Source organism: Muntiacus reevesi, chromosome 10, assembly GCF_963930625.1.
Source record: "Muntiacus reevesi chromosome 10, mMunRee1.1, whole genome shotgun sequence".
Lineage (NCBI taxonomy): Eukaryota > Metazoa > Chordata > Mammalia > Artiodactyla > Cervidae > Muntiacus > Muntiacus reevesi.
The window spans coordinates 76487446-76502863 of NC_089258.1; the positions used below are offsets into that span (position 1 = coordinate 76487446).

At 45.5% G+C, this 15418-nt stretch overlaps 1 protein-coding gene across 1 annotated transcript in view; it reads right to left on the reverse strand.

Moving 5' to 3' along the window:
* The window catches only part of ZMAT4 (zinc finger matrin-type 4), a 363653-nt gene that overhangs the window by 212010 nt on the left and 136225 nt on the right, over positions 1-15418 (reverse strand). The gene's annotated exons all lie outside the window — the stretch shown is intronic.

The following is a 15418-nucleotide window of genomic DNA, read 5'->3' on the forward strand; positions in this document are numbered from 1 at the left end:
TACAGCAAGGAAACAATGCTTTTTTTTTCTTTTACAATAAAATACCAACAATTTTAAAAATCAACATTGTCTTGGTTATTATAATAAGCAAGTATCTTACAATACTTATTCAGTGCATATAGCCCAAATTCTAATGACTTTAAATTATACAGAGGATAATATTTGCTGAGTATCTGAGGCTATAGACATTCCTTGAAAGGTCAGCTATACAACCCAGTTAATAACTTTGAAGAAAAATGCCTTTTTCCATCAGGAATTCACAATAAAAATAATCTCTTTTTCTACACAATTTTCCTTTTAACTCTACTTGGCAAAGGGACAAAGCTAATAGACAAATTATACATGATTACAGGACTATTTGGCTATACAGTGTCGCAGATCAAGAGAAACGGTCCCCACTGCAAGTAGGCAATGGTCCTGCACCATTCACTCACATAAGCTCCAGAGAGAGTTCTGATGGAGCTGCAGGAACGACACGGTTAAACAGCCGCATTTTTAATATCTATTAAAGTCGCTGTGCCATGACTGAACAACGCCACCCGTGAGCGGGAAGGAGGAACACAGCACGACCAACCCCACCATGCACGTGGCCAAGGGGCATGCCTGCTGCCACCCCAGCTGTTCCAAACATCTGAGTCTCTCCTGCTTAGAGTCAACGACGGGCTGGAGAGCAGCCAAGTCATGACAAGACGAACGTGCTCCTCCAAGCAAAGATCCGACGTGCAAATACCAACACCGTCTTTATCACTCCTTGTATTAGTTTAGGTTCCTTAGAACAAGAATGTTATTGAACACTGTAATATTGCCCCTCAGCCTGTCTAGCTCCTTGGCCATCACGTAGGGCTTCTACAGAAAATGTATGTCTCAGCATCCTTTGGTTGTCTGGATACAGACCATTGAATTTAGCCACTGGCTCATTCTAACCAGTCCGGTGTGCATCTCTCCCTCTATCAGCATTGGAAAGACACTCACCATTATTAGGGCTGTTAGAAAGGAGAAAAAGATAACAGGTATGGAGCATCTCTCTCCCACCAGACGCTGGGCTCCCTACTTTATATAAACATCAAGTACATTCCTCGCAGTGGTCCTGGAACATAAGGGTTGTTGCCACCATTTTTCAGATTGTTGCAGCAAAAACAGAAATGAGTGAACAGCCTTGTTTATTCTTTAGCTGTTGCTACTAACAAAGACTTACAAGCCTTATAAGCTGGATGTGTCCTTCACAAAGCTAATAACTCTCAGACCACATATGAATTGCACTCTGCACCTGGCACTCTTCTGCCCTAACACTCTCTTATAGGCTTCTGCACTTCAGAAGGAAGGTCACAGACCAATATCTTCAGGGACACCAGGCCCAGTTGCTGAGGTACCTGATGCCAGCTGGGGCTGGTTTGAAATTTTGTAAAAGAACAATAAAATGGAAGACCTCCATTGGGATATAAAACCTCTCCCAGTTCCCCAGAGAAGAGGATGCAGTTTTTGAGGTGCTAGCCTGCGGTGTTCTTCCCCTTCGCCCACAAAAGGAATAAAGCCACTCTTCCTATTTCCTCCAAGCTCTGTCTCTGTATTTCTATTCGGCACTGGTGGACAGGGAGCCAAGATTTTGGCAACAAGATGAGGAAACTAAGTCTCAGAAAAATTAAGACACTTGACCACGGTCACCCAACTAGCAGGAACTGGAGGCCACATTCAATGCCAGAGACGTTCCCAAGGTCTATGACTTTCCATTCACATGACACCAAACCTGGTGGCACCTCAGATTTCCTATAAGTCCGTAAGGCCATCAACCCTTGGTAGGGACCTGGGGGAAAAACCAACAATGTGACTGGGATGACCCAGCAAACATGGCCCAGCCCACGGCAGGCTCTGAGGGGAAGATTTCTTTGAGTCACTCCCGTATGGAATGTTCCACAGGAAACGAACACTACTGATGTCGTCAATGTTATGAAATGGCTGAGCCAGGAGTAAAAATGTGTGCTTAAAAATAAAGAAATCTGATGCATCAAAGGTCGCCACAGGGAGGTGGGAGGATGAGAAAGTCTCTAGAATTAGATGACCTGCCCCTGAACCTTCTTCATCTCATTTGTAAAATGGGAACAGTATCTGCTCACATGGGAAAAGGTTCTGAGAATGACAACAGCTCGCGCAAGCCGAGCTCCCGGGGCTGTCTGTGATACAGAGCAGGTGCACGGGAGGGGTCAAATGGATCCAAGTCTAAAAAGCCATTTTACTGCGAATTAGTCAGACTCAGTGCACCACCTCTATTCTCAGAATGTATTTTTGCAAGGCTTGCTGGTGTTTATCAGGAGACATTCATCATTGTCTCAGCATGACCCGCACCAGATCTAGGTCACGTGAAGTTATAAATGTATCTTGTATTCCAATGTCGACCCCTTGTCCGATTCTGAGGCAAGAAGAAAAATTTACATTTATTTCTAAAAGAACACATCAACCGAAACACAGCCCAAACGGCCGCGAGCCAGAAGGTAGTGAAGGAAACAGATTTCTTTGTTCTGCAAGAATAATATTTGGAGCATGAGGATTGCCCAGAGGTGACAAAGGAGAACCAGAATGGGGACACACAAGATCACATAATGGGGTGATGGCAGGTGTGATTTATGGCAGGGCTGCAATGAGGGTCCAGACTCATGAAGCCACGTGGGACAAAGCAGGGAGGAGAGGCAAGACGCCCTCACTCTGATCCCTGAAACTGAGGAAGAGATGAAGATAGATGGATTCTGACACCGAAGGAAGGAAATCTGATTAAACTTGAGTGATAAAATTTTCAGGATTGAATTGGGATTTAAGAGAAAAATAAACTGACATTTTGCACGATTCTAGCATGTCAACCAAGGAAATCTATCTATCAGGGGTAGGGGGGAAATGCAGACAGGGAAGATACGCTGGAGATGCAGACACCTGACTGGAGGAGACACAGCAGAGAGGGTGGAGAGGGATGTAGACCCCAGAGACCCCCAGCTGTCACGTGCCAGCGAGTCACCACTGTGCAGGCAGGCTCCTGTGAACCCCTGTTTAAAAAGTCAACATAGCAACTCGTATTTCAGAGCCGAGGTCAGCAGGAGAGCAATTATCACAGATCCAACAGTTCTTTGGCAACCTGTGGTCACCAGGATTCTTTGATTCAAACTACCCTAAACAAAGCTATCTTTTGATTCATTTTCAAGGACCCAAGAGACACACACAGGAATTAGACCCATCCTCGCCCATGTCTCAAGATCACCCAGCAGGCATGGACAACCTCTTTACTCCAGAGTCAATGCCAGACTGTCCTCCTGAGGACATCTCGACTCTCACGTCCTTTTACTCTTAAGGATGAGAGAAGGTTGGCCTCTCGGGAAGGCCATCTGCCTCTGTTAGCTGCACACCGACTCCTGCTCACACAGCCTTGATTTCTGGCAAAAAAAAAAAAGATCAAGTCTCCAAAGCAGACAGGAGAAGGCAAGCATGTCCAGCAGCAGAGGCGGCCAACAAGAGGGCAGCAGGGCTTGTCGGGAGACAACAGAGTCGGGATGTTTGGCCGTGATCAGAAGCAACTGCTCAAGGGACCGCCCTGTGCTCTGAGAGCACGCCCTCCGAGGACCTGCCTCTCCTCTTCTTTGGGTTTTTCCTATTTGAACACGACCCCTGTGGGACCGAGAAACTGGTCAAGACTCTTGTGGAAACTGCCCACAGCCCTAAGATTTTCTTTAACACAGCCAACTGCACAAAATATTCCTTAATAAGGCCACTCTGACAGGCATATAACCAAAGGATGACTTCAAGGAAATGTCCTAGAAGACTTTCTATACAAATGACAACTTTTGTTAAAGCTATTTTTAAACTCATAATTGTTTTAAAGAAAACAGCAATGGGACAATAGCTTATTATGAAGATAACGAGCAATCATTTATGGACCTCCCTCTGTGTGAGGTGCTAAGGTGAATAAGTAAAGACCATGCACTTGAGAAACCTAAAACTGTGCTTTCTAGGCAGGTTAAAAACATCTCTCCATTTTATTTTACTTATTTTATTTTTTTGGCCATACCACACAACATGAAGGCTCTTTATTCCCCGACCAGGGATCAAACCCACAGCCCCTGCGTTGGAAGCATGGAGTCTTAACCATGGTACCACCAAAGAAGTCCCCCATCTCTGTATTTTAAATGAAGAAAAGAATAGGATGGACACCCTGGGAATCACTGGACCTGGGTCCCAAGACCACATTTGAGCTGTTCCCGCCATCTGAATAACCTCTGTCCTCCAGCTGGAAGCACATTGTCTAACCACTGCCAACTTCTCCATCCCCTCTGGAAGCCCTCCAATAACTTCCTGCTGGTATCCTTCATTCAAGGCACCAGGGCTCTGATACTTGGCTCTCCCCCGCCCCTCACTTGGGGCCTGCCTTGAACTCATGCCACAGGCTTTTCTGGTTTTTTGTATCAATGCACCAGGAGGGCACCTCTGGCTGTGACTCTGTGGGTACCCCCACCCCGGGCTCATTCCTGAGTCACCTCACCCTAACCATCAGAGAAACAGAAAGGCTTGATTGAAAAGAAGCGCTGAGGACAAAGTCCCCCAGACCCTCTCTCTTGCTGCCCCTACCTCTTGGCAGGGGGCGAATTCACCTCTAGGCAACTTGGGCAGGGTGGCAGTAACCGTCCAGTGGTGTAAGATCTAAAGATGGAAGCTATTCAAAAACAATCTTACCTCTCACAACCATTATCCACTTCATCCATCTTTTTACCTACTTAATTGTTCCTCAGACCTATGCATTTCTCATTTTTCTCCCCTGCTGTTACCCTCATCCAATGCCACCCTCTTTCAGTCGATAAAAGAAATGCTCATGTATTGAAGTCTTGGGAAGTTATTCTGACTTGACATGAGTTAACTTGAATTGTGGGATAACCAAAACTGCCTGTCTGTGGCGATCAAACCTACAGTGTACATCTGCTTTAATTATTGAAGAAAAGAGAGCAGTGACCAGAAGTAAAGAATGTCCACGTTAAAAAGAAAGATGAAGCATCTCCCTTCCTGAGACACCAATGCTGGTCTTCCTTCCACGAGAAGACCCCCTTTCCCAGGCACCAAGGCCATACTCTGTGTACATGCCAATTTGGAATTTTGAAAACCTAAAGGAATGTATCCCCGACTTGCTTGATGTTCTTTGTTCTGACAAGACATAAAACTGCTGAAAACCATGCATCTTCAGGGCAGTTTCTCAGAATCATCTGAGAAGCCATCTTCTGGGCTACAGTCCTCAATTTGGCTCAAATATGAAACTCTTTCTATTCCTATTATGGGGTTCGCCAAGTGGTGTTAGTGGTAAAGTACCCGCCGCCCAGTGCAAGAGATATAAGAGATGTGGGTTCGATCCCTGGGTCGGGAAGATTCCCTGGAGGAAGGCACAGCAACCCACTCCAGTGTTCTTGCCAGGAGAATTTCCTTGGAGAGAGGAGCTGGTGGATATGGTCCATAGGGTCGCAAAGCATTGGACACAAGTGAAGTGACTTAGCATGCATGCATTCCTATTTTAGATTGCTTATTGATGATTTTCACTGACCCAAGAGACAATTGAAAGTTTGATAGATGACAGTTCAAAGAAGAGGAGGCCCTTCTTTCCCCAAATCCATTCTCTCCATCACCACACAGCTTCTACCTCTGAGCACCAGCCAGGCTGACTTTCTTGTTATTACTTATTCCTTAAATTGCTGTGATTTTTCTGAGTGTAGATGCTTTACATATGCTGTTCCATGTACCTAGAATTCTCTGACTGACCCTTACTCATCTTTCAGACACAGCTCAAGCCTCATTTGTTCAGAAGACTTCCCTGATTCCAAAGAACTTATGATTTCCCAAGTTTTAAATTTTTCCACTATGTTCCTTCATTTATCTATTTGTCCATTCCCCACACTATCCTGTAAGCACTGCAAACAGAGACTGTATGTTTCATTCATTATTAAGTTATCCACAATTAACCCAGCCCCTGACTCTTGGTAGACAGCCAATCAATAGGAAAGATTAAATAAATGAAGTTGTTGTTCAGTTGCTCAGTAGTGTCCTAATCTTTGCAGCCCCATGGACTGCAGCACGCCAGGCTTCCCTGTCCTTCACCATCTCTCTGAGCTTGCTCAAACCCATGTCCATTGAGTCAGTGATGTCATCCAACCATCTTGTCCCCTGTCATCGCCTTCTCCTCCCGCCTTCAATCTTTCCCAGCATCAGGGTCTTTTCTAATGAGTTAGCTCTTCGCATCAGGTGGCCAAAGTATTAGAGCTTCAACTTTTCCATTAGTCCTTCCAATGGATATTCAGGATTGATTTCCTAGAGGATTGACTGGTTTGATCTCTTTACAGTCCAAGGGACTTTCAAGAGTCTTCTTTAACATCACAGTTCGAAAGCATCAATTCTTCGGTGCTCAGCCTTCTTTATGTCCGACTCTCAAATCCGTACATACATGGATGAATAAGTGAAGAATACATAGTAATTCAGAGCTCAGATCTGAGATTCAATCTGTACAGTATTTCGCATCACTTACATGGTGTACAATTTTGGATAAAATACTTGACCTAAGCTTCAGCCTTCACATTCTTTTAAAATGGAGGCAATAAAGATTCCTACTTGCACTTGTAAAGTTCAATTGAAATATCTACCATGTATTTATTAGTAAAAAGCCTGACACATAAAAAAGGGCATCGTAACTTGCTGGCTAAGGAGAGAATTTATCCAGTGATAACAATAACAAAATCAGAGCATGGCAGGAGGGCCACGAAGCTTGCAGTAATCAAACATCCGTGACACTACATCCATCTTTTAAAAAATTAGTCTCATAGTTGTCATTTTGGGGAATTCTTTCCTCTCCTCTGGATCAGATTCTAGACGGAAGTCATAGCTATGATACATATTTTACTATAAATGAGTTTCAGAACTAGAGTCCCAAGCTATAGATCTAATCTCAGGCCTAGGAAGCTCAACTGTCATACTTCACATTCACATCTGTTTTTTCATTTAAATTATCATTTGTGTGTTTGTATAATAAAAGTTTTTACTCCACTTTTGGGTACAGTTTCCGGAGAAAATATTAGTCTTTTCAGGACATCTCGTTGATTTGTGGTGACAAGAAAAAATATTCTAAATCAGGGCTGTCTCAGAAAACTCAGGAGTTCTGCTTACCGTAAATTGAGTTTGGTGGATAGATGGCAGAAGAAAGAAACCATTCTCATTGTTTCTACAGTGTTGCAGGCAGGCTTCACACAGATTCCTGCAACATAACCTGTTCATATATTCCAGTCTATCTGTACTGAAAGAAACAAAGCAAAATAGCAACGGAGTTCCCGCTCAGTGGTGGGAATGGTGTTTTCTATTCTGTGCGACCTTCTACCTGCTGGGCCCTAAAACAATGAAACTCCTGAAATAAATAGAAGCCACAGGGAGCTCAGCTCAGGGCTCTGTGATGACCTGGAGGGATGGGATGAGGGGAGGGGGAGCAGGTGCGTAAGAGGTCCGGGAGGGAGGGGATATATGCATACATGTAGCTGATTCACTTCACTGTATAGCAGAAACTGGCACACCACCATGAAGCAACGATGTTTGCTGTTGCTCGGTCACGCAGTTGTGTCCAAACTCTTTCGCAAGCCCATGCACTGAGGTCCACCAGGCTCCTCCGTCCACGGTATGTTCCAGGCAGGAACACTGGAGGGGGTTGCTATTTCCTTGGCCCCGGGGATCTTCCCAACCCAGGGGTTGAACCTGAGTCCCCTGCATTGGCAGACAGATGCTTTACCACTGAGCCAGCTGGGAATTATACACCAACCAAAAAAAAGGAAGACAAGGCAGCTTTAGAGTCTGGAATGTTCCAAAGGGATCACTCCTGTGAGTAGGGAGACTACATCCACATCCAGAGAGGTGACAACCCAACTCTTCCTTTGCCAAAAGCATCCACTTCACCCAGGGGTTAGCAAACACCTCCTGGGAAGGGTCAGAGGGTGGGCACTGTAGGTTTTGTGGGACAGAGGGCCCCATCGCCACTGCTCAGCTCCTCTGCGGGATGTGAAGAGAGCTCTAGACAGTTTGGAGAGGACTGAGAATGACTGGGTTCCAACAAGACTTTACTTTTAAGCATTAGTATTTGAACTCCATGTCGTTTTTCATGTTATGATACACTAATCTTCTTTTAATATTTTTTCCCCAACATTTAAAAATGTAAAACCCATTCTTTGCTTGCAGACCTTATAAAACAAGCAGCAGCTGCATCTGGCTGGTGGCCATAATCTGACTCCTGGCTTAAGATGAGACACATAAATAAATAATTAACTTGCACCCACGGATTTCCTAATTGCTCTTCGAGTCTCCCAGATGTAGACAGCGGGCCCGTCCCTAACTGGACGATGGAAGTCGTGTACTGCACAGCAGTGACCAAAGATTGGAACTCACAGACAAGGTAATTTCTAAAATTCCATGAAAGAACAGCTTACACACACTTTACAATCTGTCATGCAGCTTCTCAAGCAGGAAGTTTTTCTCTGAAGCCCTCTGAAAAAGGGGCAGAGAGGCAGTGCAGTGCAGTGGCTGTAACCCTTGATTATAAATCTATGGCAATTACAATTTAGAAAGTCCAAAGCAAAGCTGTAAAATTAATCTGTAGCTCAGCCAGGGACAGTGTCCCCACTGTTAGCTCTAAATGTGCAGCTGGCAGTCAAGACACAACATTGTTGGTAGACACATCCCTCATTCAGAAATCCCCGTGAATTCAGCAGCAGACCACTGGAGACAGTGGAAAAGGCTGACCAAGCAAATGTCAATACTATGCACAGTATGGGTTTGTACCCCTGTCCACCATCCAATCTCCATTTGTGTCTCCACTGCTGTACTGGTTGAATACCGTCTCCCCTGTTATATCCACCTCGGACATGTGGACTTATTTGGAAGTAGCATCTTTTCAGATGTAATTGATTATGATGCCTTCACACCAGATGACTGGGCTTCCCTGGTGTCTCAGACAGTAAAGAAATCTGCCTGCAATGCAGGAGACCAGGGTTCGATCCCTGGGTCAGGAAGATCCCCTGGAGAAAGAAATGGCAACCCACTCCAGTAGCCTTGCCTGGGAAATCCCATGGACAGAGAAGCCTAGTGGGTTACAGTCCATGGGCTCATAAAGAGTCAGACAGCAGTCGAGCATGCACCCACGTTGGAGGATAGTGGGCCTAGATCCAAAGGCTGGCATCTTTATGAGAAGACAGAGACACACGCAGGGATGAAAGCAGACTGGTGTGACACAGTTGCAAACCAAGGATCGCCAAGGGTGGCCAGCTACCTTGCCACGATAGACACACGGACCTAACTTCCCATCAGGGCCTCCAGAGGGAGGTCCTGCTTACACCTTGATTCCAGATTTGTAGCTGCAAGAACTGTGAGCGCATAAATTTCTGTTGTTGGAAGCTAACCGGTTTGTGGTCATTTGTTACAGGAGCCTGAGGAAACAAACACAGCCACCCTTTAGCACTTTGCATCTCAAGATACCTTGGAATTTTATTTCTCTGAAGACACGACTCGTGTCGAGTCCATGCTCAGAAGAGGCCTTTCCCAGCCTTCTTCATTTGATCACTCACATCCACCCTCTAGAATCAGCTTGGGGACTTCCCTAGTGGTCCAGTGGCTAAGACTCTGTGCTCCCAGTGCAGGGGGCCTGGGTTCGACGCCTCGTCAGGAAACTAGATCCCACATGCTACAACTAAGACCCAGTGCAGCCAAATAATTTTTTTTTTTTTTTAAGAATCAGCTCAGTGTCACTTTCTCTAGGAAACACTGTCCTGCCCCCGTCCTGCCAAGGGAGATCAGGGTCCCCTCCCTCGTGCCCAGATGCTAGTGATAAAACACATATTCACATTGAGGTCTGGGGACGTCATGCTGGCTTATACGTGAGTTAACTGGAATTTTATGCTAACCAGAACGGCCTGCTTGTGATGATCAAATCTACATTGTACATCTGCTTTAATTATTAAAGAAAAGAGCACAGTGACCAGAAGTGAAGAATGCCCACATCAAAAGAGAAAGATGAACTGCCTTCCTTCCTAGTCAGCCAGCGCTCGTCCTCCTTCTATGTAAGATCCCCTTCCTAAGTACCAAGGCCTCGCCGACTCACTGTGCGTGTCCTGGACCAGTTTTCCTTTTGAAACCTTGAAGGAACGCATCCCTGACTTTAATGTTCTCATTTCTGACAAGGCAGAGAACTGTGCCGAGAACCACACTGCTCCCGGAGCAGAGCCTCAGAGTTGTCTGAGGGGCTGGCACCCGGGCTATAGTCCTCAGTTTCGCTCAAATAAAACTCCTTTCTCTTCCTATTATAGAATGCTTATTGATTATTTTCATTGACAGTCGTCTAGCCATATGTCTAGGGTAGCATCTGCTACGCTGTATGAAAAGACAGGATTTACACATATTGGAAGCCCCCACTACGTCCTGACTCCTGTTAAGGAAAGCTCCATGTGCTTCCATCTTTATGCCCCAGCACTTAGAAGATATGCACCGCTTGTCTCCAGGGATGGCATGGTGAGCCACTTTGCAGGGGCCAGAGGGAATTCTATTTTGTTGTGTTTTATATTTCCCCAGCCTTGTCTCTGCCACTTACCGGCTGTTTGACCAGAATCAAATGACTTAATTTCAGTTTTCTCCTCTGTGGGGAGTAACGCTAGCTCCTACCTTACACAGGACTTGTGAGGATGGAATGTGTTAATGTATAAGCATTTAGGGGGGAAGCATCTGAGAAGTGCCAGTTACTATTAACACTCTCCCCCGGGGAAGCAAAGCTCTCTGACTCTGGACCCAGCAATGGCTTCCAGGCCCCCAAAGAAGCTACAATTTCAAGACATGTAGAAGAAGCCCAGGAATAGAATTTAGGGTAGCAGACAGGGTCTTTTTTTACAAATTTGGACAAGACACAGTACTTCTTTGAGCCTTATTTTCACCTTTGTAATTACAGGGTTGGAAGGGGATTACAATGAATCCTCCCAACACGAAATTCAGGATATTTAGGAACCTGTGAATGCAACAGTGAAGGTTGTCAAGCTATGCCAAATATTTCAGACATAAGGAAAATCGTATAAATATTTAGGAGTGGGTAAGTCCAATCGCACTAACCAAATGTCAAGTCTCCCTACTCAGAAGGAATTACATGAACTCCAAGTAAAAACAGTTTACTTAATACTGACAGGCAATTTGAATTTGCAGTTAACTTATCTTTACAGAATAAAAATAAAAGTAAAATTAAATCACCTTTTAACTTCAAAGTGCTGTTTCCCAAGCAGACAATTTTTTTCAAGCATGCGATCCATGAGTGAGAAGATAATAAAAGGGCCCATTGATGGAAAACCAAGGCTCTCAGTGGACTAGATAATCTTTAAGTCCTTTCTGGCTCGAATGCTCACGGGATTACTGAAAATTTCTCCAAGGCAATCAACTATAGCAATTTATTTCGCCTTTAATTTTACTCTGTGGCCTCATGAGGAATATGTCCTGCTCTAAAATTTCAAGGAAAAAAAAAACCACAGAGGATCCAAATGAGGATTCTAAAGAGTAGAGCAGGGAATTTTTAAAAGCTGGAAAGACCAGAACAAAAGGCAGAAATGAACTTAAGTTTTTAAACAACAAACAACAAAAAAGGTCAAATGACCTGGAATAGAAACGACAACGGCCCTAGGGATAATAACAGGCACTTCTGTTTCTCTGGACATAAATACAGTTACCAAGTATTCCCAGGAAAGGGATGGCTGCCACCACCTATCAATTTTAGGAATCAAATGTGGCCCAAGGTTCGTGTGTGGTCAGGGTTTGGAAAATCAGCAACAAGTTTTCTATTTTCAGAAGCACTCATTTTGTTGGATATTGTTCTCAATCAGGTGACACCAGGATGCAAACCTCAGCCCGCCCAGGAGCAGGGCAGGTGGGAGGATGGGCAAGACAAGAGGGGCAAGTGGAGCGAGGCAGGGCATCCTCCCGAAATCACAGGTGCTGGTGGGCAGAGGATCAGCAACAACAACGCCTGCAGAAGGCACTTGAAAAACAAAGTGCTCGATGAATGAGTTTGCTCAGTTGGATCTTCTGATGAACCTGTACATTATAGACAATTATCACGCTCCCTGTCTTATCACCCCGCGGAAAGAAACGCCAGAACAAGAAAGGCTGTTGATGTAGAGCTTGCTGCAGCCGGGGAGCCAGCCAGCCAGCCAGCCGTCACCTGCATCTGGAGGAGACGCAAAGGCAAGCAGAGACGTGGGGAAACCTCATAATGGAAAAAGGGTAGGTCTCACCTGTGCCCTGACTTGAGGCTGCCGATGTGGGGAAAGGTAGACAGGTCACCTAAAATGGAAGAAGCCAATATGATGGGTCAGGGGTGCATATTTGGCTTTTTCTGGTTGGTCCTAAGTTGGAAACGGAGACAGAAATTCGCGATGATGTCAGCCACTCATCAAGTCCTACCACTCGGGACCTATTGTCACAAGGCTGTTTTTCACTTCCTGGATTGTTACTATAGACAGTGGTCTGACGTCCTGTAATCTGACTTACAGCAGGCAGGCTTCTGGGCTGGTTACTATATATCACTAGGTTGGTCTTCTGTACTGGCTACAGGTTGTGGGTCGAAGTCATAGCTTTATATATGGTCTGTGTCTTGTTGCTCAAACGAGTCCAACTCTGCAATCCGATGGACTGTGCCTGCCAGGCTCCTCTGTCCATGGGATTCTCCAGCAAGAATACTGGAATGAGGTGCCATTTCCTTCTCCAGGGGATCTTTCCAACCCAGGGGTAGAACCCGAGTCTCCCACATTGCAGGCAGATTCCTTACCATCTGAGCCACCAGGGAAGCCCTATGTATGGTCTAGCCATTGTTGATTTGTATATTCAGGGTCTCAGTCCTTAGATGTGAATCTGTATCAAATACAATTGGTTCAAATAGTTACAACATCAATTCTCAAGGCCCTGAAGAGGGGCTGGGGGAACCTTCCACACTGCATCCAATACATCAAGATGCCTAATGGAAACGACAGTTTTCACTGTGAAATGTCCATACAGCCTGTTAAAGCATCAACCATCTCTTCCAAAGAGTAAGATCATTAGGTTGCTTTTCCTATTTACCGTTTTGCTCATAGACAAAGATTAACGAGTCAGAGGAAATGACTGAATCAGCAAATCCAATGATAAAGCCAAGTTTTCAAAACCCAGGAAAGAGTTCTCAAAGGGGCCTCCAGGAAAGAACTCTTGTAAATACTTCTTGCTATAAAATCCGACCTTCATTCCTGCCAAGAACTGACCCCAGGGTGTCTGGCAGAACCAGAGCCTGAGTGGGGTACAGCATGGGTCTGATCAGAGCAGCAAAGACTGTGTCTTCAAGGCCACCAGCAGGAGTCCCAGCGTCCCTTCCTCTTTGCCTATGAAGGGGAACAGCACACCCCACCCTATAACACGCCACTTTGACGTATTGATTTTTTTAGTACAGTGACTTAAGAAACAGCAGGTGCAGGAAGGACACTCCGACCATCTCCTGTCCCCTTGAAAGCAGGAGATAAATCTCCCACGTGAAAGCCACCCTCCCTGTACCAGGAGGTAGAGGGCCAGCCTTATCACCAGGGATACAGAATCCAGGGCCAAGAAGCCTCTATAAACAAACCTCAGTACTTCTTCACTAATTTGCTACCCCAAGCCCAGAAGCCTTTCTTTGCCCTTTCAATGCCTTATAAATTTATCACTTCACTAAGAACATAAAAGCTGCCTTCTTTGGTCACTTCATTGAGTCTCTTCTCTTTGGGGCTCCCACACGTATGGAATTCAATTTGTGTTTCCTCTGTTCATATGTCTTAAGTCAGTTTAATTATTAGGCCAGCCAAGGAACCTGCGAAGGAAAGATTTTCTTCCTAAGGATCACTCCTTAGGAGCTCAGCTTTGCATGCACCACTCGTGATTAGAACTTGAGTGGACAGACAATAATAATCTGTGCTCCAAGAACTCCTTGTTAAGTGTCCATGAATCCCTATTGTTTCTGACTCTTAGGATTAGATGCTAATTGGCCACTGAATGAAGGGATACATCGCTGAACAATTCCAAGGGGAAACAACCGAATTCTGTTCTCTCTCTTAATAGCTACCTGACGGAGAGTATGACTCCAGCACGGCTACAGGATTCTGAGACTGCATAAAAGCTGGCTTAAGCCGACTCTCCTGTGGCTTAATAGGTTGTTTTGCTATGGATGCACCCAAGAAAACACCCGTCCACGCTCCTCACTCCCACCGCTTCCATCTGGTACACCCATCCAATCCCAAAGACCCCAGCTCGCACGCCACCGCTGCAGTGACACCTTCCCTGGTCACATGGCCCGGGCGTGACTCATCCACCCTTTGTCTCCATGAGGCGCTGTGTACAAAAGTTAACAAACGCCTACACTGTGGCATCAGAGCTTTTTTATGCAATGTTTACCTCTCACGCTATATTTAAGCCTCTTTAAGGCAGGTCTGTGGCTTGTGTGTCTCTGGTCTGCTCAGTGGGTGGTGAAGAAAAATCCACAGAATCCAGGTGAGTCTGCATGTGTTAGCTCATTTGGGGATGCTGAGACGTGGCTTGAAACCCCTGGACCCGGCCAGCCCTGACATTCTCTACCTTCAGTCACATGGAAGGTACGAGCCCCACTGTAACCACAGCCAAAAGCCCCCTTGATCCCTACCGGTCAGCTTCCTGACCCCTAATTAGGCAGAACTACCCACCCCGGGCCTCACTCTATAGCGCTCCAACCAGTCACCCCATGAAACCCACACCTTTCTCTCTCTCTCTCTCCTTCCCCTCTCTCTCTCTCTCTCTCTGTCTCTCCTGTGAAGAACAAACGAGTGCAGGTTTTGCCCAGTCTCTTCAATGATTATGTGTTAATTTTTAATAAGAAAAGAAGACTGGCATCGATATGGCAGCAGGAGAGATAAAAAAAAAAAAAGCAGGATCACAAGCACAATGAGAGGGTGGGATGTGAATTCTTCACCCGCAGCTTCTCGGCCCTCAGAGGGTGAGGCATTTCTGCATTTAATCCGCAGTCGGTATCATGGAGGACCTCTGCCATGGATGGGTAAGAAGATTCTACTCGGCAGGAAAATGGGGGCCCCCGCAGGGAGGACGGGGTGCTCCTCAAGGCAGTCTTGGCCTCGGCCTGGCTAAGGGAAACCCTCTGCTCTGACTTTAAACCCTCAAAGCGACTGTCTAATTGTTATTTGTCTTCCCTAAGTAAACATTCCCTCAGGGAAAGGTAACACTGATCAAAACTCTGAACATTTTTATTTGCAAGATATGTGTACAGTTTTCATTATAAGTGAACGAACTGGTGCTCTGTTTTACACACCAAAGAAAACATACATTATGTAGAAAGCAGAGCCTCCGATATTTCTGACAGGTT